General features: G+C 41.2%; 1 pseudogene; it reads left to right on the forward strand.

Moving 5' to 3' along the window:
• LOC149238541 (uncharacterized) overlaps nt 1–18,365 on the forward strand; it is a 45,753-nt pseudogene extending 27,388 nt beyond the window's left edge.
• The last annotated feature ends 5,923 nt before the right edge of the window (nt 18,366–24,288 follow it).

The raw sequence follows: 24,288 nt of genomic DNA on the forward strand, positions 1-24,288 counted from the left end.
TATATAGATAAATATAGGTCACATTGAACATTAATTCTCATTTTTATTTCTTTAATAATATGACTAACATAGTTATCATGTAATCATGTTCCTTCATTTGTTTCAATATAAGAATATAATATAAGAAGGCGGGGATAACTTTCCCTTAAAACCATTTCCAATGCACAATTCTCCTCAATTTTAAAGAATATAACATGTGATCATTTTATACATATACATGAGTTCTAAGTAAGACTCAAAATAAATTCCATCATAATGCCATGTGTGAGCATTAAGCTTAATCAACCTATTTGAACCCCTAGATTATGCTAAATAGGATCCACTTATTAACTCTTGATGTCATAGGCACAAAAGTATACCACAAGAACGTAAAATGTCATGCTTCTATTACAAAAATCACATATAAGGGCATGATTATTAACCTGCCTGTAACAAGGTAATGGAAGAAGGAATATGGCTCTATTCATCAGAAAATCTAATGATATGTTTGTGAAATGGAAAAACAAAATAAAAAAATATATCAAGCCAAGAATGTTTTCAAATTCATCAACTAAAAATTCCCATTCCCAAGCATTAAGGCAAAAAAACTATTTACAAAATGGCATTGTTTCAATCATGATACCTGTATAATTAATGTTGCAAGAAGAGTAGTTATTGTTACAAATTCAAAAGCATGTTATTCTTCTAAAAGTACCAATTAAAACAATGTACCTTCCAAAATTAGGCACAAATACTTGTTTGCTATAGTCACTCAAACATAATATTGCACCCATCCATACATGTACCTTGGGCAACTTATTATTCTCACTTGCACAAAAAAATAAAGCTTACAAAATTGGTTACTATAAAATTGTTTCCAGCAACAACCCTTTTTTTTAATGATAGCTTAAGATAATAAAAATAAAAATTTTCCTATTCTCTATTCACACTTCAACAACTTATTAAATTCATTTTTCACATTCATACAAAATCTTAGAGACATAGGAAGCTACATCCATTAAATGATCTATTCATAAATTTCTAATACATAAAAGTTACAATTAGTAAGACATTTAATCTCACAATTTATATACACAAAAGCTACAACTATTGAGGCCTCTTGAAAAACACTTTGAAAATATGCAATCTACAACCATTGAGGATTTTTTTCAAAGAATTTGCAGGCATGCAATCTAGATCCATTGAGGTAGTTTGTCAAACACTTTGCAAGCATGCAATCTGCAACCATTGAGGCATTTTATCAAACACTTTGCAAGCATGCAATCTACAAACACAAAGTTGTTTAAACTATCAAGGTATCAACCATTGAAACTATAAAACAAAAATTTAAAAGTGAATGAACTAGGTTAGTGTCATAAATATAGATCACCAAGGAAATCCAATATGAACAAGATTCAGCAAAACCAAACAACAAGCAGTCCATACAAGCAACAACAATTCTGCAAAATCAACTAGATTTGAGAAACGGAGTCTGAAAACATGTTTTTGGGAATCAACATGGGTGTTACATTTTCTGTAGGTACATATACCCCTTGATGTTGGGATGAGTCACAACAAAAATTCCCAGTGATGCGATTCTTTATAACAACAATCAAAAAATTTCCTACTATCTCATTTATCACTTTTGTCAAACACTTAGCGTGAAAACTTCATCTTCAATTGTATATAGAGAAAGAAAACCCAAATTTATGCTAGTATGATATTTTCATCAAACTCATGGAAAACGACTATGGACAAAAAATCATTCTAAACTAAACTTAAAGACTTTAGCAACACATTCTTGTTTTAATCCCCCTACATGCACATTCTCAACTATAACTTCCATTCATTGTTGGTTAGCTCAGAATTAACTCTATAAACATATCATAAACATCCAAAAGTAGCAATTTCCAATAAATTGAATGTTCTACAACACTTTAAGCTAATAATATATAAAAATTTCAAGAATATTTATGAACACACCTAACAATGTGTATATATGACTCCAAAATATCAGAATACACTCCACCTCCAATGGTTTAGATAATAATATGCTCTAGCTCAAATGCCCTTACAAATGCATTGGGAACCATCCAATTTTCCACCCAACCATATATAGGGAGAACATTTCTCCTGGAACCCCTGAGCTTTATGATATCACAAATAGTACCAGAACATAGTAGTCGAGAGATATACAAGGCTAGGTAAGGAAGATAAGTTTCACTTCCTCTCAATACCACTCATGTTCAACTCCATTGGGTAGATCTCTTTAGTAATTTAGATTAGAATTTGTCTACTCTCCAGATCTCTCCCTCTCACGGTATTCTTCAAACCTCTCAAACTCTTGGTAATACCATCCACCTCTCTCCCCCAAGTGAGATCACATGAGACAAATATATAGAAGGAGAAACAAATTCTTTTCATAAAGGAGGAGTAATATGCATTCCTTGAGGAAAATTAACATATTCCATTTATAAAAGTGTATCTCATGCCATTAAGAAGAGGTATGCATACCTCAGTTAAGGAGAGTGTAACATATGCATTAAAGAGAGAATAAGAGGAATATTTTATGATATGATTTTAATGAGTGTAAGATTAATATGCCATCTCTTAGATAGGTGTCTAAGAGATAGTGTAATGTTTCATTAAGAGAGAGATTTATGTAGAGCCATGAGAGTCATCAAGGTGAGAGTGTGAAGTGATTGAGGTAATGAAGGTGACTTGTAATTCCTTTCAATAATATCATAGTCTCATAGAGAATAATAATAATGATGATGATGATTAAGTCGACATTGAACTATTATGATTGATTAGTGATTGAGCTAAGTGCTTTTCCTTCAACTACACTTGATTACCAATTGATGTAAGGTGATTTACTATTTCTAGAAAGTCATACTTGAGATGTTAGACATGACTTTCTATTTTTAGAAAGTCACTCCATAATTGTCATAAATGGGATTTTATTAATGAAATTCATCCCTAAGCTACCCATGAGTGGTATTTTTCTTCTAGAGAATAGCGATTTGACATCCCTATTGCATGCATCTTTGCGATTTAGTAAATTTAGGACTCCACACCTTGTTCTACTATAAGGATCCAAGATTCCACACCTTGATATTTTAAATATTTATGACTCCACATCCTAATCCTTTTATTAGAGATCCAAGAATCCACGTCTTTATCTTGCATGTATTTAGGACTCTATGCCCTAATCCTTTTATTATAGATCCAAGGCTCCATGTCTTTATCTTGCATGGATTTAGGGCTTCATGCCCTAAATCCTTTTCTTAGAGATCCAAGACTCCATGTCTTAATATTTCATGGATTAAGGACTCCGCACCCTAATTTCCATGGCTTCTCAACTACTATTCTTTGAAACTCTGCGCTTCACTTTAAGGTACTGATTATGAGCTCATACCCCTCTGATGGTTTGTTGGTAAATTTTTCCAAGACCTGAACACATCACAATATCAGAGATCAGATGAATCAAATAAATTTCCTAAATAATTTACGCACATTTTACCAAGGATTTCACATGACTTCCATAATCATTTTGGTTTTGGATAAATGACTTCCGCAGTAATTTATACTTGAGCATCCTTGTTGGCAATGATCAGGTTCCCTGCCACATCGTGCTTAGTACAAGATTAAGCATATGTAATCATATAAATCATGTATCATCCATAAATCATAATTCACCATATGTTCCATATAACCATGATCATCCACAGATCTATGTATATCAATCCTGCATTACCATCCATGTCATACACATATGTCTAGGATACCAGGAGAGAAAAAATTGATAATATGCCCTTAACCAACATCAGTAGTATACAAACAACCATAGATATTATCATAAACACATAGAAACCACGTTACCCAAACAAGGTCTATGGCATACAAGTATATACATAAGTCTCACATTCATAGTCTTATATCATTGCATCAAAATGACCCTTTGATCCGGATTTAAATAGGAAATCAATACAGTACAGAAATAACCATAAATACAGAGATGCAACAGAAATAATACTTCATTTCATTACTATAAAATAATGAAATATGCTTACATACAGAAATGGAAATAAACTAGCTAGGGTGATGGTAGCTTATCTCTGAGAAGAGATGTGGTGGCTACATGCCTTTGAACTATGTGACAATGAGGCTCGAAGGCCTATTTATTGTTGAGAAACAATGGAAAACCCTAAACATCCAAAAACCTAACCCTAGAAGATGAAACGCCAAACTGTGGGCCCCGTTTGGGTAAATTGGTACATCAACTTCCCGAGGTCGTAACTTTGGCATATGATCTCCGTGTGATGCACACAATATCTCGTTAAAAAGGTCTATCTGAGAACTACAACTTTGGGAAGAGCAACAACGGTCCATGGAAAAACATCATTTAAGGTCTCAAAACAGCGTCGGAAGATGAGGACCTGAAAAACTGCTAAAAATAGTAAACTGTGCTACAAATAAGGAAACTGAAAAACTGAAAGAGACAGTTGTGGGGGTCCAAGTGGGATAGGTGAGTGGCCACCAACATCCACCTGGATCCTTCCTCCCCCCTTAGGAAGTAATGGTCCCCATTGCGTTGAGTTCCTCCATCTGCTCAACTTGGTCCCTAGTGAGTTGTTCTGCAATCTTTGATGTGTCAAGTAATGGTGGGAACCATGGTCGAGGGCAGTACACATTGAACACTTGGTGTAGGCAAAGGAATGAGGGAATGTTGTGCTGTAAAGAATTGTTTCCCACAGCCTTGGTAATGTTGTAAGGACCATGTCGGAGTGGTCTGAGCTTCTGATGGGTTGTTGTAAGGCATTCTTTCTGCAGATGCAACCCGACTTTGTCGCCCACCTGAAACTTGTGTGGTACCCCTGTCGGTGACGAGAAGCTATTCCTGTGTTCTTTCATGACCGCATCCCTCTATTGTTGTTGCTACATTGAGGAACCCTTCACGGTGGTCATGGATGTGGCGACGATCTTCCCCTTACTTTGGGGGTGAACCAGACAGAAAATAAATTTCCTGGTCTGGGAGATGAGCTTGCTGCCTTTCTTAGCAGTGATCAAAGAGGTGGCAGTAGGTGGGGCTACCTCCGGTATCCTATATAATGAATTACCCAAAGAAATAATAACAACTCAGGGCCTTGAATCATACACAGCATATCGCCTCCACAAGTATGGCTGGCCTAATAATACATCACAAACATCTAGAGGTGCAACATCACACAATAACTCATTTGTGAAGGGCTTGATGCTGTAGGGAAGGTGGAACTACTGGTGAAATTAGTGATCTCGTCATTGGGGAAGCCACCTGATATTGTACGACTGCAGGTGTGGTGTAGTCGGTAGGCCCAACCGCTTCACTACCTCTGGATCTTCGGGCTCATTCTTCTGGATCTTAGTGGTGGCAACAATGGCACTAGGCTCTACATCAATGATCTAGTTCCCTTTGCCATTCCCCTTGTTGGGTTCTGACTCAAGGTCAGAACATGCATCTGATTCTGAAGCCTTCAACTCAGCCACCAGCAACTGCTTTCCGACACTCACTTGTGTTGTGAGTGGGGCTCTTATGGAACTCACACCACTTTCCTGTGTCCTTCTTTGACTTCGTGGTGTTGTTATTTTCTTGTGGCTTCGACGGGTTGTATTGGATTTCCCCTTCTTAGCTTTGTCCTTGGTTCTGCGATTTCGAGAAGCCTTTCCCTTGCTTGAGATTCGCAGATCCAAAGTCTCGCTTCTTCTGTTTAAACTTCTGCTTGATTTTGTGTATCGATATACCATGCCGAGCAAGGAGATGTTCAGGAACTCCATATCTTCCTGGATGTATCTGTGTAGGAAACCACGGTATTTGAGTACCAAATGCAACTCAGAGTCCTTGATACCCAACTGTGTGTGAAGGGTATGAAAAATGTTTGTGAACTCTGGCACATCTTGGTCCCCTCCCTGCCACAACATGGTCCACTTTATGTATTTGTCCTCATAGCTCTTGACAAGGTAGTAATTCTCCTTGATGGAATCCCGGAATGAATTCCAAGTGGATACGGCTAAAAATAGTGAGCATGTACTTTCATCCTTCTTCTCGCAGTAGGTTTCCCACCAGTCTTTGACGTGGGGGGCTGATTTGAGAAGAGTGAAAATAATATTTTCCCAACTTGAAAAATCATGAACAGAAAAATACCCCTCTAGCAAATTTAACCATTTATCTATGACATCTGCATCTATTTGACCCTCAAATATGGGGATTTCAAAATTAACCTGTACCTTAAAGGGTGTGGCATTTCCAGAGTAGTTGTTAGAAGTCGATGCATCGCCTCTGGGTAGCCACTGAAGGATCTTGGCAAAGCTGTCCATCATCGCGTTCCTTTGTCGCTTGAGGGATTTGTTGAGAAATATTTTGATAAGATCTCCTACCCCCTCTTCTTTCTTTTCATCCACCACGGGAGGCCTTTGGGATTTGCAAGGTTGGTCTTGCAAAGGTTCGATTAGTTCAAGCCCTAACTACTTATATCCTGACTTCGTTAGGGACATGCAAAGAAAAACAGAGAAAAAGCAGACCGCTCTAATACCACTCATCCAGATTTAAACAGGAAAACAATAGAGTATAGAAATAACCATAAATACAGAGATGCAGTGGAAATAATACTTCATTTCATTACTGTAAAATACTGAAATGTGCTTACAAACAGAAATGGAAATAAACTAGCTAGGGCAATGGTAGCTTATCTCTGAGAAGAGATGTGGCGGCTATATGCCTCTGAACTATGTTAAAATGAGGCTCGAAGGCCTATTTATTGTTGAGAAACAATGGAAAACCCTAAACATCCAAAAACCTAACCCTAGAAGATGAAACACAAAACTGTGGGCCTCATTTGGGTAAATTGGTACATCAATTTTTTGGGTCGTAACTTTGGCATACGATCTCCATTTGACACGCACAATATCTCGTTAGAAAGATCAATCCGAGAACTACAACTTTGGGAAGAAAAACATCAGTCCATGGACCCATGTCACTCCTATATTTCCCAAAAAAAACATCTTTTAGGGCCTCAAAATAGCTCCCAAAGTTCAGGACCCGAAAAACTACTAAAATAGTAAACTGTGCTACAAATAAGGAAACTAAAACACTGAAAGAGAGAGTTGTGTGGGTCCAAGTGGGATAGGTGGGTGTCCACCAACATCCACCTGGATCACCCTCTCCAAGTGTCACAAAACTAACCTTGCCAAGGTGGGACACTACATACTCGCACTCTTGGATTAAACTTGGATCGAAGTTTTCTTATAGTTGTTGAATATATATATATATATATATATATATATATTTCCAAAATCTAATTAACTTTTCCATGCAGACAACCCTTCCATTATCAATCAAGTACCATGTATAGTGATGCCATACTAGAGATATTTTGACATACACCACAATACATACTATATCAAAACAATAGTCTAATTGAGCATATTATATCTAGACACGTTTATCTATAAATGATATAACATATAAAACATATATTCATATAAATGACAATGATCTCACATTACACGTGATTATCTTTTCCCTAACTAATTCATTAAGAATTTCGTAATATTTCATGTGTCATTTTCTTAGGTTTCTCTAGAAAATTTGAGCCTTCAAACTCACAACAACTCCCACATTAGTTGTATAAATAGCGATGATGGTCGATCTCATCTCATAATCAAATTTTCATACAAGAAGCATCAACTCATCCACATACAATTGCGAGTGAAACTACCCAATAAAACATGATTTGATATATATATATATATATAGATATAGATATCCCACTCTTACAAGTCTATTTGTGGTAACATCAAATTTGCTCTAGCCATGAAAATGGGTGGAGATGCTAAAGAACAAAATATCTCCAAAACCCAGAAATCATTTGGAGAAATTTTAACCGGATGAGGAGATATTAAAATAGTTAATATTTTTAATGGGGTCCTAAGTATAAACTTAGGAAAATTAAAATAATGTGTATTAATATAATTTTGAGTTAGAATGTTCCAAGAGATGAGCATCAAGCCAAATCTAATCTTAGTCATTGATTAGGGACTTAATATCGGTCATTGAATCGTCAACAGGAAAAGTATAAGAGGAGTCTTGAGGGTAAGTTGGAGATACACCAAATTGATTAGTGGGTTCAATTTTCTGGAGTGGGGTTTGCTGAGAGAATCGAGCTAGTGATCTGTTGCAGCGAGGGGTAGTTCGGCACGAGGCCAAGAATACATAGCAGAGAGGCAGAGATAGTTCCAGAGAAACAGTGCAGAGCCTGGAGAGGTTGATCCAAAGGCAGTTGGGTGCTACGCAGATTCATTTGGGAGCTACACAGAGGCTAGAGAGGCTAGCGTGGGTGACACAAAGGATCTGAGAGATGATACAGAGGCTTCAATAGTTGCACAGAGGTTAGCAGAGCTGACGGAGGGCCAAGAGGTAGTGCCAGAATAATTTTTGTGAGGCAGACTAAGTGCTGGTGAGTCGGGAAGGGTGACAAAGTCCCTGTAGAGTGACAGAGAGTAGTTGAAGCTACCATATTTGTTCTAGGATCATTCATCCAGTGATTGATCAACCAAAATATTTGTCTCTGAGGAGAGGTAATACTACCAAGGGCATTCTCTGTTGGGTGAGCCATTTCTGGCACCCTAGATGTATTCAAAAAGTGCATAATAATAAAACCCTCATATATGTTGCACTGTTTTCCTACATTGGGTTTTTCCGGGGATGATTGTCCAAAAATAATGGTGTCCCTTGTGTGATTTCCTTAGTTATTTCAGTTTTTTATCTGTATATGAGTTAAGGATGCATTTGTGTTTATTTCGGTATTTATATCTATAAATAGCTTATTAATGAAATGAACAAGTAGGAGAAATTAAACCAGACAATGCAGTAGGGGTTCCTAACGTGTCAGACTTAGAAATTTCAACATGGTATCAAAGCATTAAAAATCACATGAGGACTCAAGCGACCAACGGAAATGTGAAATTTGTAGAGGTAGCAGCTGTCTCGAGAGACAACGTTGTTCCAGAGTAGAAGAAGAAAGAGAAGAAGTGACATAGAGCTTGCGTCATCATTTCAAGCTGGAGGAGGGCCAACGCAAAGGTGGAGAGGGGTATATCATACCTACGCAATGCCCGATCATCTTTCTCAGCCAAGAAGGATTGACGTTGTGGCCAAGAGGATCATATTCAGCCTTTGTCAGTATTACACAGAGCCTGAAGGGTTCAGTTTCTTCATTTCTCGTTCCTTGGAGAGATGTGGGCCGATTGTGAATTGAGGAAATGGTGGGACACTATTTCTGTCCAAGACAAATAGTGTTTAAGAAGATGGAGCCAACGTAGAGGGAATCACTACCTCGATGGCTTTCTAGCCAAGGAATCTAGATCTGAGTTGTAGCAGCAAAGGAGGATTGGAGATGAGTGATTTGACATTTGGTGGGAGGATTTCTATGAAGGAAATTAGGACTCAGAGGGAGTCAAGAGGAGATTATTCCTTAGAGGGTTTATTACGCCAAATAAATACATTTCCAAGTCTTGCTGTAGCAGTAGAAAAATAGGGAGAAGAGAACCAGTTCAACATTTATTTGGCAGAGATCGAAGCCACATCTCCAAGAAGGAGGTGGGGTGATTCAGAGCTGTAGTTCGAAAGAACTACAATAGGGGAAGGATCCTTGAGGTCCCCAAACTCTTGGATCACATCTGGCTATGAGTGCCCTTAACGACAATAGTGGGATGAGAGGGGTCGGGTGGAGCAAAGTGTAGTGGAGAAGCAAGGCAGTGCTTGGGTGTAGAAATATGAGGCAGTGCAGTGGAGGTTGCAACAGTGCGAGAGGCACAGAGGTGTATGTAGCAGGACAGTGGAAACAGAGGGAGCACAAGATAGCTACAGAGGTAGCTTCAGTTTCACAAGGCTTTTAGACTAAATAGGATGTCAATATTTGGGAGAAGTCAGTTACCTACTTCTTTATAACTGAGTTGCAGTGCAGCAGTTAGCAGTGGCGATGCTAGGGGAAACATGGGCAACATATTGAGAGGGAGATGCAGTACAGATGTAGCAATGGCAGTGGCAGTGTCATGGGCAGTAGTATAGGAAGCAATAGTGTAGATGATGTGAGGCAGCAGGCTAAGCATCAACACAGGTATTGGTGCAGAGGATGAGTGTGATGTTTCCATGGTGAATCATTATGAGAGCACATTCCTTGGTAAGAGGGAGTGTTTATTTGTGATAGCATCAAATGTTCTCTAGCCATGAGAATTGGTGGAGAGGCTAAAGCACACAATATCTCCAAAACCCAGAAATCGTTTGGAGAAATTATACCTAGATGAGGAGGTATTAAAATAATTAATATTTTTAATGGGGTCCTAAGTATAAACTTAGGAAAATTAAAATATTAATATAATTTTGGGTTAGAAGGTTTCAAGAGATGAGGATCATGAAAAATCTAATATTATCCATTGATTAGGGAATTAATATCGACCATTGAATAGTCAACAGGAAAAGTATAAAAGGAGGCTTGAGGGTAAGTTGGAGATACACCAAATTGATCAGTTAGTTCGATTTTCTGGAGTGAGTTTTTCCGAGAGAATTGAGCTAGTGATTTATTGAAGTGAGGGGCAGTTCGGCACAAGGCTGAGAATACATAGAAGAGAGGCAGAGATAGTGCCAGAGATACAGCACAGAGCATGGAGAGGCTAACACAGAGGTAGTTGGGTGCTACACAAAGGCAACTGGGAGCTATGAAGAGATTGAAGAGGCGAGCGTGGGTGATGCATAGGGTCTAAGAGCTGACGCAAAGACTTTAGTAATTGTGCAGAGGCTAGCATAGCTGATGCAACTCTAAGAGGCAGCGCCGAAAGAATTTTCGTGGGGTAGACTGAGTGCTGGTGACACGGGAAGGGTGACGTAGTCCCTGCAGAGTGACGCAGAGCAGTGGAAGCTGCCATAGTTTCTGTGGGATCGTTCATCCAGTGATTGATCAAGAAGAATATTTGTCTCAGAGGAGAGGTACTACTGCCAGGGGAATTATCTGTTGGGTGAGCCATTTCTGGCATCCTAGATGTATTCAAAAACTGCATGATAAAACCCTCATATATGTTGCATCGGTTTTCCCGTATTGGGTTTTTCTGGGGACGATTGTTCAAAAATAATAGTGTCCCTTGTCTCATTGTCTCATTTATTTTAGTTGATGATATGTATATGAGTTAATGTTTCATTTGTGTTTATTTAAGTATTTATATTTATAAATAACTTGTTGATGAAATGAACAAGTTGGAGAAATTAAACCAAATAATGCAGCAGGGATTTCTAACGTGTCTAATTTAGAAATTTCAAGTTAACATTCCACTTTATTTATGTCTTCCCAATACAATTTTCTCCTTTTCATTCCATAAGACATCCCTACAATCCAAATCTTTAGGATCTACCTACAACTTCTACTAAATGCTTACCATTTAGGAAAAATCGCAATTTGAGGTTCAAGACACAATTTATTTATTTATTTATTTGCAACTAACAAGCTAAGGTTCCATATAGTCCTCATTGACCCATTTTCATATTATAGACCATTTCTTGAATTCTCGTAATCTTTATCACTTCTCTTACTTGAGAATCAATTATGAATGACTCAGTTGGAATATCTTCATTCCAAAAACAAATTAAACATATCTTTTTTTTGCATGTTTATAATCAAGAATAAATCTCATAATTATGAAAATAAGATAACTATATTATTGAATCTATCTTGAAAACTATAAGTCGCCCGTTTTTCCAACTATAGAATCACTCATGATTTCTATTTAGTAATTAATCAATTGATTTGGCTTCAGATCCTATTCCTTACTATTAATACATACACAGACACAAGCTATGAAAACCATACATTTATCAAACTATGAAGATTCTTGTTGATTTTAAATAATATTTAGACTATAACTAAGTCCTTTTTTTTATAAGGATAATTACCACCCTCCCAAAATATTAAAACCTTTTTGTAGGACTAATAACTACTGATACAACTGTAAAGCCAAGCATAAATTACTAAATACAATAATCTCTTCTATTCCACATATAATACAGTCATCTTAGGTTTTCAAACCATGCAACAATTCTAATTCATGAAATTGTGATCTCACTCTCATTCAATTTGTCCCTCAAAAGATAATACAATCACATATTTGGTAAAATAAGAACTCAAATAAGATTTTCATTAATCGCATACATTATCCTTTAAGCTCAAGTATAACAAGTTTCCCATCACAGAAAATGTTTATCTCTAAATATGTTATCATGTACAAGTTAATCAAATTTCAAGAAAGCAATTCATCAAGTTCATAAACAATATGAATGTTAACTCGATTTTATAACTAGCAATAGTTTAGATCAATTTATGAGTTCAATCCTCACAATTCGTCTAATTAACTTAGTTAAGTACAATTCAACTAGTATGAAATTTATAAAATCATTCAGGAGACTATTATGTCTTTCCTAGACAACAATATGAAATCATCTTCAAATTGTTAAACCTAATTTGTCTTAAGCCAAGAAAAAATATATTTCATCAACTTATTACAATAATATTTTTATACATTTTCAAATATTTTAAAATCAATTTAATTCTACCTAAATCAAACACATATGAAGGAGTTACAATACTGTGTAGAAATTTTGAATAATAAACAAATATTCAACAGAGATTAACCTGATTATACATTATTGCAGAATACATGCATAATACATAACCTCCTCTACGTTGATCATCAATTTAGCAGCATCAAAAACAATGAAACATCAATCGCATGCACACATTAACACAATATGTAACCAGGGGAAAGCTTACAGCTGAAAGCCCCACACTATCTATATATTAATGATTGAGAACATGTAACAATACATAGTACAATACTCCTCACAAGTACTCAGTACTATCTCCACCTGTTACACACAAAAATAGCTCAGATCTGAACAAGTCACAGGTTCAAATCTTCTCCACTGCTTTGCGTGCCTCCACTACACAATACCTGCTGAGAATCACTCACACTGGAAATCACATGAGCACAGGCTATTCTACTCGGCAAATACTACGCAATACTCATTGGCATAACTCAATCCATGCTTGTTAAAATCCTCATGCACAACTGATAGTCACAACTCACCCTTTCACTTACCTCTAACACCTGCCTCTATTGAACTGTCCATGCACTGAGTTAATTGATGTATCCTTCAGTTACTTTATGAGTTAATAATTAATGAATTAATTAAGAATCAATTCACACAACTCATCACTAGTGTATTCTCCAGTTAGACTGAATACAACTAGTTCAACTGAACACAACTCCATCAACTCCACATCCAACTCCACAGAACTCACATGCATGAGTTCTAAATGAAGTCCTCCATGCAATAGCTCAACTAACACATAAGAAAAGCATATTTCATTCTGTCAGCTGCATGTGCCACATCTGTAGCTCGAACTGAAGTGCTCCAAGAGAATAAGATAAAGTTTATAGTCCAAATATTACTAAGGGCTAATAATATTTGACTGTTTCTATTTTTAGCCTGGCAGTCTAAAAATAGACTTTGATCACTCCTGTTGTGAACAAGAAATAGAAGTCCATCTATTTTTCCCAACATGACCAATCATCCATAAACAACATTCTACAACTCATAGACCATGATCCATATGTCTAAAAATAGACATAGTCTAAAAATAGACTTTGCGCCATAATTTGCCTGCAGGCCCACTTAGTGAAGGTGACTCCTTTCCACTAAGATCCATCATCTTGTTGCATTCTCAACACTCCCTCTCAACAAGATATGGATTATCAGCAACCCCTATCCTACCTCGGTGGTATTCGAATTTGCTCCTGGTGAGCGCCTTCATCAAGATATCATCATCCTGATCCTCCGTTGGAATGTATGAAAGTAACATGATTCTCCGCTGCACACAATCTCTGATATGATGGTAGCTGATGTCAATGTGCTTAGATCTATCATGAAATACTGGATTAGCCGAGAGTTTAATGCAACTCTGGTTATCACAATAAATCGCAGTGGGCTCCAAGTAAAAACCGAACAAACCAACCAGAATCTTCCTAATCCAAATAGCCTTGCATGCAGCCAAACTTGTTGCCATATACTCGGCCTGTGTTGAGCTGAGTGCCACGGATCTCTGCTTCCTGCTGTACCAAGAAACTGTTGTCGACCCAATACTAAAGACCCCTCCTGATGTGCTCTTTATGTCCATTGGGCTCCCTGCCCAATCTGCATCCATGAAGCCACATAACTTCACCTCATCCTCCTGTCTATACCACAAACCATATCCCAATGTGCCTCTCAAATAATGCAATACATGCTTGCTCGCCTTCCAGAAGAGCTTAGTTGGCTTAACCATAGCTTGTGAAAGCTGGTTAACATCATAGCATATATCGGGTCGTGTATTGACCAGATACATAAGCGACCCCACCAACTGTCGATAAACAGTGGCATCCACTTCTTCTGCTGAAGTGGCATCCTCCTTCCTCCAACCTCCAGGAAGAGGAGTATCAACAGGCTTGCAGCCATGCATGTTGAAGTTCTCCAGTATCTCCCAAGCATACTTACCTTGAGAAACAAATATTCCATCACTGCGCTGCCAAATTTCCAATCCCAGGAAATAATGAAGGAGACCCAAGTCCTTCATCTCAAACTCCTTAGCAAGATCATCCTTGCATGAAAGTATCAATAGCTCATCACCCATTAGAATCAAATCATCTACATAAAGTACAATGATAAGAAACTTACCCTCCACCACAATCTGGTATAGGTTAGGATCCGCCTCACTCTTGGAGAATCCAAGTCCGGTGAAATAGTTGTCTATCTGTGTGTACCAAGCACATGGTGCTTGTTTCAACCCATACAATGCTCTCTTGAGCCTGCACACATGTGACTCGTTGCTGAAGATCTCAAAACTTTTGGGCTACTCAATGTACACCTCCTCCTCAATGACTCCGTTGAGGAACGCAGTCTTCACATCCATCTCATGAATGTACCACCCCATCTGCGCTGAGACAGCAAGAATCGTCCGTATGGAAGAATACCTTGCGACAGGTGCAAAGGTCTCCTCATAATCGATCCCCTCTATCTGTGAAAAGCCTCGGGCAACAAATCTTTCCTTGTACTTCTCCACACTCCCGTCAGCTGCCTGCTTAACTTTGTAGATCCATCTCGAACCCACCATTGATTTCCCTTCTGGTCTAGGAACAATCTCCCATGCACTGTTTTTGACAATCGAATCATACTCTTCCACCATGGCGTCTACCAATGCGGGATCCTCCACAGCTTCCTCGAAAGAGGATGGCTCAGTCACAACACATTTGCTCACAAGAGCCATGTATCCAGTGTACCGATCAGGTGACTGTCTCTACCTACGTTGAGCTGTAGGTGGTCCTACAACTTTCTCTGCATCTTGAGCCAGTCGCTCAGCTTCTGTCAAGCGCTTTCGCCCTCTGATGGTTGGCGCTGCATGAGTGGTCTCTTCCACTCCATGAACCTCGTCCTGTGGCTGATCCACGTCCTGAAGGTCATCTTTAGGAACTAATAGCTCCTCATCTGCATGCAAGTGTGGCTCCCTCTCAAGCGAACACTTCATGGCTTTCTCCTCTTGAAATTTTATATCCCATCGCACAATAGTCTTACCACTGTCTGGAAAATACACACGATAGTTGTGGGGCATATCAATGTACCCCACAAATATCCCAACCTTTGTGGTTGGCTCCAAATTCTTCCTAACATCCTTCGTCACATGCATGTAAACGTTAGCACCAAAAATCCTCAAATGAGAAATATCAGGCCTCTTACCAGAATAAGCTTCCTCTGGTGTAATCATGCCAAGTATCCTGTGAGGACAATGGTTCTGCACATATACTGCAGTATTGCATGCTTCTGCCCACAAGTGAAGGGGTAGGCCCTAGTCATGCAACATCGCCCGTACATCACCCATGATCATTCTATTCTTCCGCTCAGCAACCTCGTTCTGCTATGGGTTATGGGGAGCTATGAGCTCTCTTCGAATCCCTTCTTCTTTACAGAAATCCTTGAACTCCTCAGAGATGTATTCACCACCATTATCGCTCCTAAGAGCCTTCACCTTCTTCCTTGACTCCTTCTCGACTAGTGCTTTGAACTCACAGAACTTTGAGTATGTCTCGCTCTTCTTCTGCATGAAGAAGATCCAGCACTTTCTAGAGAAATCATCAACAAAAATCACATAATACCTATGTTTTTCTATCGAAGCTACAGAGAAAGGTCCACACACATCTGTGTGAATTCTCTCAAGGATCGTCATGGCGCGACTATCCTTCTCGTGAAAGGTGGCTTTCAAAAACTTTCCCAAAGTACACCCCTTACACTAATCTGACTGTGCAAGAGTGCCTTTAGGAAGCCCTGTAATGATCTGCTGCAGTATCTTCAAGGCTCCATGGTGAAGGTGACCCAATCTCCTGTGCCATAGCTCGCCATCATCCCGGCTCACCAATCCTTCTGCCTTGCATGCCATTTCTACACAACCATCTACATGCAACTGATAAAGGTTCCTCACTCGAACCCCTATCTTCCGGGTTTCTCCAGTTGTCATACTGCACAGGAAAGCTTTTCCCTCGCTGAAAACAACATCATATCCCTTGTCTTCTAACATCACCACAGAGATAAGATTCTTCTTCAATCCTGGAACATGCATCACATCCTTCAATACGAAGGGTTTACCAGACTCCCTCTCAAAGGAAATGGTACCAATACCGGTCGCACTGTATCTACCATCATCGCCCATCTCGATGTGCACTCCAAGATCTTTGTCCTCCAGATCAGAAAACAAATCTGGATCTCCTGTCATGTGAAAAGACGCACCACTATCCAAGAACCACACCGATCCCATCGCACTTGAAACCAAGCATGCGATCAATGAAAAATCAAGCTCAAAATACGCGGCTAGAGCCTCTCTTGCTGCAGATCCAGCAGCTAGCTTGTTCTTCTTCTTCTGTGGACAATTAGTGGCATAGTGTCCGTGCTGGTGACAGTGAAAGCACTTCACCTTGGACATGTCCTGCTTATTTCCTTTCGCACTAGACTGAGAAGCCTTCTTGTTCTTCCCCTTCTTTCTTTGGCAGCCAAAGTGCAATTTTCTTCATCAGTTCCCTTTGATGAAGGTCTGTCCCTAGTATTCTGCCTGATCTCCTCCTGCACAAGATCTGACCAAAGTCTCTCCCATCCTGGTAGTTTCTCCTGAGCATTGACAGAGTCCTGATAAGAATGCCAACTCTTCGGAAGACCAAGTAGAGCAAAGCTCACCAAGTCCTCATCATCGACAGTCACCCCCACACTTCCCAGCTCATCTATGCACTGAGTGAACTTCGTGAGATACTTTGGCATACTGTCTCCCTTCTCACATTTGATGTTTCTGAGTTTATCCTTGACTGCCAGCTTCCTCTTATCGCTCTTGCTTTGGAATAGATCTGTTAACGCTTTCCAAATCAAGTATGGAGAAGCCTTTCCATGCAGGCTGGAGACAATTTGATCCTTCACGCCCTCCAATAGAATCCTTCGACACTTTGTTGTCTTCTTTTGCCAAGCATCAACTTGAGTAGCATCAGTAGGCTTTGGGACATCAGCCTCTATGAAATCCTTCAGCCCATTATCATCCAATACTGCCTCCATCCTATCCTTCCATGCAATATAGTTTGAGCTGCCCTCAAGAGCATACTCCAATCGCAATCCGTTGAAAGACATTGCCAAGCTAATACCAAGAAAACACTGCTGCAAATTCGAATTCCACCAGCTCCAAAATAAACCGCCTCCGATCTAGAATTCGTGAGAACAAAGTATCTCTTGTACAGAGATTGAATGTATGGGCTTTTACCGGATATCTCACCTTCCGAAGGAAGGATGAATCCAAAGGCTACCTGGCCCGATTACAGACTCTGCCTGAAGAAATAAGATGTAAACACTTTCTGAATAATAGATCTGACGATCGACACCTCTGATACCATGTAGAAATTTTGAATAATAAACACATATTCAATAGAGATTATCCTGATTATACACTATTGTGGAATACATGCATAATACATAACCTCTTGTACGTTGATCATCAATTTAGCAGCATCAAAAACAATGAAACATCAATCGCATGCACACATTAACACAGTATGTAACCCGGGAAAAGTTTACAGCTGAAAAACCCACACTATCTGTATATTTTTTTTTTTCTAAGTAATACTAAACTATTATATTACAGCAAGAGCAGAGTTACATTGTGAAAATTACAACGGGGCCACGGCCCTGTAAAATTTGTCCGTGGACAGACAGTAGACACTTGAGAATTCTTGCCAGAATTGCATAGGACACATGGACAGAGGACACATGGATAAAGACTTAGGGCCACATTCATGCAGCTGACACATGGACATAAACACTTGCAGAACATCGACACAGAACAGAGATAACATAAAACCGACACAATTACATAGAGATAGAGTGACAGACTCATATATAACCGCATAGGAAGCAGACTGAGAAAAATTCTTGCTGTAGAAGAGTGACAGACTCAATCTTCGTCAGTGGTCTGCGGCTCATCTTCTGCCTTGCAGCGTGGAGGCTGTAGGATAGCCTTGCCAAGGTTGCGCGCTCCACGGTCGCTTGGGCCAGTGCCTGAGTCACCAACAGGCTCTCTCAGGCTCGCTCCCGGGTCATGTAAGGGCCGCATCATCTCAACAGCAGGGAATTCCATATCCACCATGGGAACGATCCCAGGAACACGCGGAGGGTTGGCCCGAGGGTTGTCGTCCTCATCTTCCCAGGGATTGCTACAATGCTCAACAGAGACAGTCACAAAGAAAGTAGAATTGGCTAAGGTGCAGGGGAGGTGGTATCTCACCATTGGGTGTTCCGTGTGCCCACAATCCATGCGCGCAGGAGGTTCCCCCAATCTGCCTCTGCCCGGGGGCCTACCCCTCGGCCTTCTGCATTCAGAGGTTTCCTCAATTGAGGAAGAAGTCGAGGGGGCTCTGCCACTATATCCACCTCTGCCGCCGCTGCCTCTTCCCCGAGTGCGATGCATGCTGGTCTTATGAGCAGAGCGCTCAATTCCACAGTGAAACAGTGTTGTCGGCCTAAAACTACTGCCAGACCAGGTCTAAGTTTCCCAATTGCCGAGAGCAGTGGCAGCAGAGCCTTGACCCTCTTTCTTAATGTTTGATTGAGAGCTGAGACTCTGTGCCTCCACACCTTCTAACGAAGCCAGAACAGGACCTAACAATGGACGCGGATACGAGCTGAAGCTCTGAGTCCCCTCACCTTCTAACGAAGCCAGAGCAGGAGCTAACGAAAGACGCATACAGAGAGGCGTTACCAAATTCTCAGAGGCGCAATTGGCATGCTTGTGAGCTTGCCAATTGCCCCACTCTTCCGCAGCAACACACCCACATTCACAATCAAAGTTCAGAACCTCCGTCACCTCCGGCGAGAACGAAACAGTTGCAGGAAGGAATGGCGGAAGAATGTCTGGGAGAATGCTGTTATGAAGCGCCATGATGCGCTTCTCAAGACTCGCCTTGAATGTCGACAGGACTCCTCTGTCAACCTTCTTTACTCCCCTCCTTAAATGCTGCAGGGTGGTGGAATGAATGCGTGTCCTTCCGTCATGCTTGGCTCGTCCGGGCGGACACCTGCCCTTTGGACGAGCCTTGTGTGCCACATGTCTAGCGATCACCCGCATCCGGGGGAGAGAGATCTTGTTGCACCAGGGTGATGCATTCTTTTTTGAGTTGATCATCTTCAACCGTGTCCAGGGGACCTGAGAAGTGAGTTGAAGTCTGGGAAACGCCTTGGTTAGCCAGTCTATCGGCTACCTTGTTTGCTGTTCTTCGCACATGCTGAAAGGTGAGGCTATGTGGATTTGTAAGCTTTGTTTCCAGGGCTTCCAGCCTACTCAAGAGTCTCCAGCTGGTTGCTACCTTGTCTGCTGCTTTTCCTGCTTGGATTTTCTTGGCTGCATTGATAAGGATGAGGGAATCGCCTTCAACCTCCAGAGGTAGGAAGTGAAGTTGCTCTGCGAAGCAGATCCCATGCCAAAGTCCTTCCATTTCTGCAACATTATTGGTGTCTTTGCCTAGAGAGCCATAGTATATGTGCACGGGTTTACCTGTGTGACTTCTGATGATTCCTCCATAGCCTGCCGGACCAGGATTGCCCTTGGCCGCCCCATCAAAGTTGAGCTTGAAAGAGTTGAGAGCCGGAGGGGACCAAGAGGAAGGAGAGGTGGGGCCACGGGGGGGACGCGTGGTGACCTTTGCAAAGGCTGAAAGGTCCAGGTTCCATGCTTTTAAGATGTCCTTTTCTTGTTGCGTCGCTGGCATATCCGTGTCATACCAGGTTCGAATGGCAAGGGTTTCCTGGACATTTCTTTTGTATATGAGCCACAGGGCATCTATTGATCTGGAGGAGCTGTTGAAGATGCGTGAGTTGCGCTCTTTCCAGAGCAGCCAGTACATGAAACCCGGAGTGAGATCCCATAAGGAGTTGAGGATTTGGCATTGAAACGGATTCTTGGCCCAGTTCCTTATATTGTCCGTCACATCTTCGCTTCGTGGAGCTGCTCTTTTGTTTCATTGTTCCACCCGCTTCCAAAGTTGCTTTGCTAGTGGGCAGGACTCCATTAAATGGCCGATTGTTTCAGTGTGGAGGTTACAGTTCGGGCATCTAGAGGGCCCGACGAATCCTCTCTTTAGCAAGTTGTCCCAAGTGAGAATACGCCTCTTACTGAGCAGCCAAAGGAAAGTTGAGATTTTGGGCCAGAGCCCAGGATGCCAGACCCATGCCCAAATTTGGTCTTGAACCTCTTGGCTATTAAAGTAGCGCAGCTGGTGCGCCTCTTGCGTGGTAAAAGTGCCCTTGTGCCTGTGACCCCATCTGAGCTTGTCCTGCTGGTCAGAGTGGCGTATTTTCCGTTGCATCAGTTCCTGGTCCAAGTCTGAGAATGTTTCCCCTGCCCAATCTCTTTGCCAGCTGTTAGCAGATCTCCAAGTTCGGTATTCTTGATGGGGTAATTGCTGCCAGAAGTGATGCACGTGAATGAGGTTTTCGTGATGCATGTACAATTGCCAAAGTGGCATCTGGAATAGATTAGTCAGCTTGGGGAGTTGCTGCCACGAATCCTCCCAGAACCTGGCTGACGTTCCTGAGTGTATTTCCCAAAAGCTATGATCCTGTATGAAGCTGCTGTGTATCTTCGCCGCATTCCAGATTGGAGAGCCTTTGGCACTGGGATTGATTCGGATTAGTTCTTGCCAGTGACTGCCCATTGCATATTTTGCTTGCCATAAGCGTGCCCAGGGTGTGTGAGGCTTGGAGAGCCAATTCCACCACATGCGGGCTCCCATAGTATTTTTGCTTTGAAGAGGATCTCGAAGCCCAAGGCCTCCCTCTGTTTTGGGTTTACATACATCTTTCCAGTTCACGAGGGCCCATTTGCGGTTTTTGCCTGAGGAGCCCCATAGGAAATTTCGTTGAAGGTTGCGAATGGCTTTTAGGACCCATTTTGGAGCTGCCAGAGTGGAGAAGAGATACAGCGGCATAGCTTGCAGGACAGACTTGATGAGGACCAATCTGCCAGCCATATTGAGAGCACGAAAGGTCCATGAAGAGAGCTTTGAATCCAGCTTATCAAGGAGGGATTGCCATGAGGTATTTTTAATAGCAGAGGACGAGAGAGGCGCACCAAGATATTTGGAAGGCAGATGGGAGATGGTGAATCCCAGGATTCGGGCTATGTTCCTTTGAGTGGAGGGGGGGGTATTGAAAAAGAAGAGCTGCGATTTGGAGGCGTTAATGGAGGTGCCAGATGCTTCAGAGTAGAGGGAGAGGAGCGATTTAAACATGGAGGCTTCTTTTGAGGATGGGTGGCCAAATAACATGGTGTCATCCACGAATTGTTGATGGGTCTGCGGATTGAGGCCATGAATGGATATGCCCTTAAGCTTGCGAGAGGCTGTGGCAGCTTTGAGTAGTCTACTAAGCCCCTCCGCCATTAAAACAAATAGAAAAGGGGAGAGAGGATCCCCTTGTCTTATGCCACGAGATGGTCGAAAAGGAGGAGAGGGGGATCCATTCAGAAGGACTGAGAAGCAAGGGGAAGAGATAAGGTTCATTATCCACCTGGTCCATGTGGCATTGAATCCAAAGGCTAGAAGCATTTTTTGGATGAAATTCCAACTGAGCTTATCAAATGCTTTGGAGAGGTCGAGTTTTAAAATCATACCTGGTTTCTTGAGGATCTTTAGAGAATGTATGACCTCGTTGGAAAGAATGATTCCATCCATAATTTGCCGTCCTTCCACATAGCCTGTCTGCTCCTGAGATATGAGAAGAGGGAGGAGAGGCTTAAGCCTATTTGCAATGACCTTTGAGATGAGCTTATATATCACATTGCAGAGAGCGATGGGTCTGAAATTCTCCGGCCTGTTGGGTTCTTCACCTTTGGGGACCAGAGCTAGAAAAGTTGTATTGAGAGACGGAAGAATCCAATGCGTGCTTCTGGATTCCTCAACCAAATTCCAGACTTCCTGCTTGATGAGGTCCCAGAATTCATGGAAGAAGTTAGCCGTGAAACCGTCAGGACCTGGCGCTTTTCCATCTTTGAGTTGAGCCATGGCTTCTTCGACTTCTTGCATGGTGGTGGGCTGTAGTAATCTGTTGTTATGATCCTCAGTAATTATGCTTGGAATGTGCTGTGTGATGGCGCGGATGGCTGCTTCTCTGTTTTCAATGGGCTCTGTTAATATTTCCTTGAAATACCCTATGAATTCCTTTTCCATATCCTCATGCTTTTCAACTCTTTCACCTTGTTGGTTGTTGATGAATGCTATGTTATTATGCATTCGCCGTTGAATGGTGGTCTTATGGAAGAATTTTGTGTTCTTCTCCCCTTCTTTGAGCCAGTTGATTCTGGATTTTTGCCGCCAGAGTATTTCTTCTTGCTTTCTGCGCTCTTCTATTTGGTTCCATAATTCATGTTCTTGTTGTGCATGTTCTTCTGTTCTGCCTTGGAGGATGAGGGTTTGTTGGAGTTTATTCATTTGTTGTTCTAGTTGTAAGCGCTTCTCCTGAATGTTGCCAAAACTTGTGCGATTCCATATTTTAAGGACATGTTTCAGGTTCTTTAACTTTTGCTGAAATTGATACATCTTGGCACCCTCCGGTGGAATGTAGGTTGCCCATGCATCGTGGACCACCTTTTTAAAAGTGGTGTTTGTGAACCAGAATGCCTCGAATCTGAAGGGTCTGTTACTTTGATTGCCTGGTCTGTTCCATTGTAGCAGAATTGGCCAGTGATCCGACCCTCCTTGAGGAAGAATGGAAGCATGAAAATCCCCTCCCAGATGGATTTCATTGTCAGAGAGGAAGAATCTGTCAAGGCGGGAGGCTATGTGTTGTATGCCTCGTCTCTTGTTTGTCCAAGTGAAAATTCCATTAGAGGTGGGGATGTCCATGAGATGGTTGGTTCGAATGAAATCTTTGAGGCTTTCGCTGTCACTGTCGAGCCCGGTTCGGCCTCCCTGTTTCTCCGTCAATGAAGTGATTATGTTGAAGTCGCCACCCCCTATCCATAGTGGGAATTGTTTGCTTTCATTGAGGTGAGCAATTGTTTCCAGGAGTTCTATCTTTTGCTGAAATGATTGAGGGAAATAGACGTTTGTGAGGTGGCCATGTATGCCAGTGCCAATGAGATGGAATGAGGCTTGAATGAAATGAAGTGTAGCATGAAAGTCGTATAATGTGACTATCTGGGGGTTCCAAAAGATGGCTAAGCCGCCTGAGGCTCCAGAAGCATCAACAGAGATGGCTCTGCTTCCTGCCCAGACTTTGCCTCGGATTCGTTCAATAGCATCCGTGGTGCTTTTGGTTTCTTGCAAAAAAACTATGGTAGGTTTTTCTTGCTGAATCAGGTGTTTGATCATTCTGTGTTTTGAGGGACTGTTGAATCCTCTCACATTCCATGATATTAACTTCATGGAAACTATTGTTTGGGTTTGTAGAATTTGGTCAACTTAGGGAATCGCCCCGATTCCATAAGTATTTCCCCCAATGCTATTGTGCGCTGGAGTTCTGTCTTCCGTCCTCTTTTCTTGAGGTCTTTGAGAAGCTTTTTTCCATCCCATGGGCTACCTCCCTGGATACCCAGGCTTTTGTTATGCTGCGCCTTGGCTAGAACTCCTTCCAGCTTGTCGATCTGCCAGGGTTGAATAGAGTTATATTCCTTTTGTTTG

Source organism: Pinus tabuliformis, chromosome 8 (assembly GCF_031772625.1).
Source record: "Pinus tabuliformis cultivar Carrire ecotype Pingquan chromosome 8, CPIR1, whole genome shotgun sequence".
NCBI lineage: Eukaryota > Viridiplantae > Streptophyta > Pinopsida > Pinales > Pinaceae > Pinus > Pinus tabuliformis.